The sequence below is a fragment of the Panthera uncia genome, chromosome D4 (assembly GCF_023721935.1).
Source record: "Panthera uncia isolate 11264 chromosome D4, Puncia_PCG_1.0, whole genome shotgun sequence".
Taxonomy (NCBI): domain Eukaryota; kingdom Metazoa; phylum Chordata; class Mammalia; order Carnivora; family Felidae; genus Panthera; species Panthera uncia.
Genome location: NC_064807.1, coordinates 31,214,171 through 31,219,305, shown reverse-complemented (window position 1 = coordinate 31,219,305; position 5,135 = coordinate 31,214,171).

Sequence of the window (5,135 nt, the reverse complement as noted above, 5' to 3'; positions counted from 1 at the left end):
TATATATATAAAACAAGATTTGGACTTTATATTTGCCAAAATCCGTAACTTGAATATTCAGTCTGATGCTAATTATTACCATAAAGGCAGAGCAGCATTTTTGTAAAAACCAATTCAAATAATTACAAGTACAGAGAAGTCCAGAGTAACATTAAAAAAGGATGACCCAACATGGAAGAGACAGAAAAAATGGAATACATACACATATTTTGGGTGTCTGCTCTTGCTGAAAATTTTACATTCACTTATATCCTCTAAACATAATTCATCTTGTCTGCTCCTGATTTAAGTAAAGCAAATATTGAATATTCATTATATGTGTAAATGAGATGATGGAGATATGTAAAGCACACTTCTAACCTGCCTCAATAAGGGATAGCTATTTGCTATGAAAAGAATACGCTAGGGGCACCTGCGTGGCTCAAGTCATGATCCCATGGTTTGTAGGATTTGGGCAGATGTCAGGCTCTGTGCTGACAGCTTAGAGCCTGGAGCCTGCTTCAGATTCTGTGTCCCACTCCCTCTCTGCCCTTCCCCTGCTCACACTCTGACTCTCAAAAATAAACATTAAGTTTTTTTTTTTTTAAAAAGAATATGCTATACCCTGTGGAGGCATGTTAAGAGTTTCTTTAATTCTCTGTGTACAGAGAATTTACAACCTAGTTTAGGTAAGATTTAGAAAAATGAAAATACTAAAGAATCATTTAGTATAAAATAGTTTGCTGTCAGTTTAAGCAGTAATTAGCAATGAGAGAAGGAGGACTACACTTACACTAGAGTGTAAGGATGGGGTACAGCTTGACCTGAGTTAGATGTTATATTGTAATGGGGACAGAATTTAAATGTTCAACTCATGGGTTGAGATAGATCTGAATTATAATCCTAGTGTTGACATTTACTTCAAATGTGATCTTGGACAAATTATTTAATTTCCTCAGTGTAAAATAGTGCTTACAACATTTAATGAATATATAGTGTTTAACGTAGTACCCATTCATTGGTAGCACACAATAAATTATTTTCATGCTATTATTATGGAGAGGATTTAGATAAGCAGAGAATGCCCAAAGAGGGGAGAGTGCATAAGCACAGACTGAGGGTATGAATATTTACAGGTCAGAAGAGATCGCATATCAGAGAAAGGTTGACTAAATAGAGAAGGGCAGAGTGTGAAGATTAACATTCAAAGCAGTAGGTTTTGTGGGCCCCATGGAGAAACTAAAATTTTAGGGAGCCCACCAATGTGATTAAATATGCATCTGGAAAGACAGTACAAGGTTTGTTGTAGGATGTCTTAGGGAAAAACTAAGGGACAGGGAAAGGAAAGGGAGATGAAGTCAGAAAGTTTAGTGAAGAAGCAATTGTGTCATTTTCAGTGAAATTTTGTGGCAGTGGCTAAGAGAAGAAAGGGTAGATTCCAGAATATTCTAGAAAATGAACGCTTGTTCATTCACACTTGTAAAATGTGTGAATATGAGGGTTGTGGAAATGTGAAATGCTGAGAATAATTCCCAAGTTTCTAGTCTAGGAGAAAAATGAGTTGGCTTGGGTAAATGGTGATGCTCTTAAACTGACCTAGATGGAGATATGTAACTGACCATTGGAAAAATAAGTCCAAAGTTTTTAAGGGAAGTAGAAAAGTTCTGACAGAGGAACTAGTCAAGACCTCTGTACTCACCCCCATGAGGGGATTTATCCTTGTTAATGTAGTGGAGAACTCTTGGGGGGAAAAGACAACTGTCAAGAGTGGTATCTATTTGGAATGTGTGGGATTTATGTTAATTTAGTCAATATAGATCCTAAAGGATTGGTAGGACAGGACTTAGAGGTGTGAGACCCAGAAAAGATATATTTGTCATGTGGAGAACAAATTAATTACTTCTGGAAACATAAGCTTGTGTGTGTAGTAAGTTACTTAGGATATAAATAAGTAATTGCAAATAGTGATTCTGTATGTAACAAAATACATTCTGTATGTAACAATACATTCTGTATGTAACAAAATGTGTTTCTGTATTTCATCGCACAGTACATATTGTAACTAAGGTTTTACCTCTTTCCCTACAGTGCTTTTTCCTGCTTAGGAAAATTCCTAAGTTGCAAAAGCAAGAAAGAAGTTCTCTGACAAAAAACAAAATATGAGACAGTTCTGACATAAACATACCTTATTATCACATGTATAGCTGACACAACTTGGATGTGAATAATCGAAGAGAAGAGGAATTATTTTCACGGATAAAGAGTAAATACTAAAATTTATGCCATCAGTCATGACTCAATATTTCTGCAAGTCAAAACAGGCAAAACAGAAAAAGATTGGTTTTTGAACTAATTATTCTAGACTCCTCATACCACAGAATATCTCCAGTTTTCTCACCTACTGTTCAAACTCAAGAACTTTCATATACATTAAAAATGAATTTCAATTTCCTCTTTGAAGGTGGGATTATCATCTTTTCATCAGCATCTCTATGTTGGTGGTCTTCCTTTTGTTCCACCAGAGCTACCTGCTTGCTCTCCTGGAGTCTAAGGGCAAGGAATACATCAATGGAATCAGTGCTCTCAGGTTTCCAATTGAATCTAGCCAGTAGGGAGGAAGCACAGACAGTAAACTGGAAGAATAAGGTCAGCATATTTATTCTTCCGGCTTCCCCCTCTGAAAGTTCACCTCTAGCTGTCTGTTGCCTTCCTGGGAAGTCACTATTCCTCTCACAGTGGCCTACTCTACATGACTCACTTTTGCATGTTCTGATAATCTTTCCTTTCTCTTGTTGCTTTGGGTCTACAAATTGTAACAGCTCTACAGCCCTAGATTTATACCATGGCCCATCCATACCCTTTTAATTGAAGATTTTGTTATAATCTCGAGTGCTATTTCTAAAAGAACTACACGTTATGAGAAGTGAACTAGAATTTCCATTGACTAAAAAACACTTCATATTGTGGCTTATTACTTAAATTAGCTATGTTTTGAAGGGTATGCTCTTTCTTTTTGATAGAATCACAGATTTTTACTGTGGACATCTGCTTTAGAGATCATTCCAGTCTACCTTGTCTTTAACGAATGAGAAAGTGATTTGGACACAGACATGTGACCCACTGTGTTCTTCCTCTTTTGCCAGAGTTCTTTACTCTTCAGCCACCCCTCTTTTGTTTCTGTCAAGGCTTCTCCATTCACTTTGTTCAGAGAATAATCCTTATCCTACCCTACAGTGTATCTGGTTCTTTGATGGCTCACATAGAAGTGGGGACCTGGGATTCTCACCAAAGACTTAAAATTTATCCATGTTTTCAGTCACATGTTTTCTCTTGACTTCCAAAAAAAATTTTCTTAAGATTTTATTTTTAAGTAATCTCTACACTCAACGTGGGGCTCAAATTCACAACCTTGAGATCAAGAATAGCATGGGCTACAGACTGAGCCAGCCAGGCACCCTTCCTGCCCTATAAAATTGGTCCTCCTATTGCTGAACCTTTCTGATGGTCTTTGGATCAATTCAGCTGAGATTCCCCCACTGAAGGCAGTTAGGGCTCAACTTTCTGATTACGGGGTCAGTGCTAGTTACAACTTGCTCTGTGAAACAAATTTTAGAGGTTTAAAATAGCAATAGTGACTACACAGCTTCTGTGGCATAGGAGTTCTGAATTGGCTCAGTTGGAGAGCCTGAGTTCTGGCTCAGAATTCATTAAGCTATTATAATCAGATGCAGCTCAAACTGGAACAATGAGGACTAGAGAAGTTGGGGATTAGCTAGGCATCTCTCCCTAGGAGACTTTCCCTCAGACTTCTCCATGTGATCTCTCTCTTTGGGCTAGTTTGGGCTTTCTCACAGCATGGCTGCCTTAGAGTACTTAGGCTTCTTACACGGTAGTTGAAGACTTCAAGGGTGAGAATTGCACTCAGCAAAGTATAAGCTGTATCACTTTTTATGGCTTTGTTTGAAAGACATATAGCATCATTCCACCATAATCTTTTGACTAAAACATTCACAAAAGCCCACTCAATGTCAGGGGGACAGGATAGATACCCCATCTCTTGATGGGAGGGGTATCAAAATCATGTAAGAAGAACATATGGGATGGAAGATATTGTTGCAGCCATTTTGAGGAAGTAGAACTGTAGCATAACTTCATCTAATTTTTTGTATAACCAAAGCGTTTTTAAATTATGACATACAGGGGCACCTGGATGACTCAGTCAATTAAGCATCAGACTTAGGCTCATGTCATGATCTCACAGTTCGTGGGTTCGAGCTCCGTGTTGGGAGCTGTGCTGATGGCTCAGAGCCCGGAGCCTGCTTCAGATTCTGTGTCACCTTTTCTCTGTGCCCCTCCCCTGCTCACACTGTCTGTCTGTCTGTCTCAAAAATTAAATAAACATTAGAAAAAAATTTTAACAAAAATAAATTATGAAATACATCAGTAATACAAAAAAGATACAGAGAATAATATAATAGACACTCTTGTATTCACCACCTTGCTTTGGAAATAAAATATTTCGAGTAGTTAAAACCCTCTCTGCTTACATTCTCTTCCTTTTTCAAACAGATAAACATTGTCTTGAATTGGATATTTATTATTATTAGGCCTGTCTTTATGCTTTTAATACATGTACATGATGGCTCAGACCCTGGGCCTGCTTCAGATTCTGTGTCTCTCTGCCCCTCCCCCATTTGTGCTCTGTCTCTATCAAAAATAAATGAGTGTAAAAAAAATACATGTATTTCTAAAAATAGCAAACAACTTTGATGTCTTTTTAAGGTTTATATAACATGATTCTTTATAATATTGAAATTTATGTTTTAACTCAATTTTTTTTCTGAGATTTATTTATGTTACTATATAACTCTAGTACAAACTCTCTTAAAGGTTCATATGGTAAATATGTTTTCTGGACAAGCGATGTCTTGCAACTTTTCATTGTACAGTTGCAATACAAAAGCAGCTCTATTCAATATGTAAATGAATGATGTGACTGTGTTCTCTTTTTTTTTTTTTTTTTTGAGAGAGAGAGAGAGAGAGTGCATGAGTTGGGGAGAGGGACAGAGGGGGGAGAGAGAGAATCTCAAGCAGGCTCCATGCCTAGCATGGAACCCAAAATGGGGCTCATTTCCACAAGCCTGGGATCATGACCT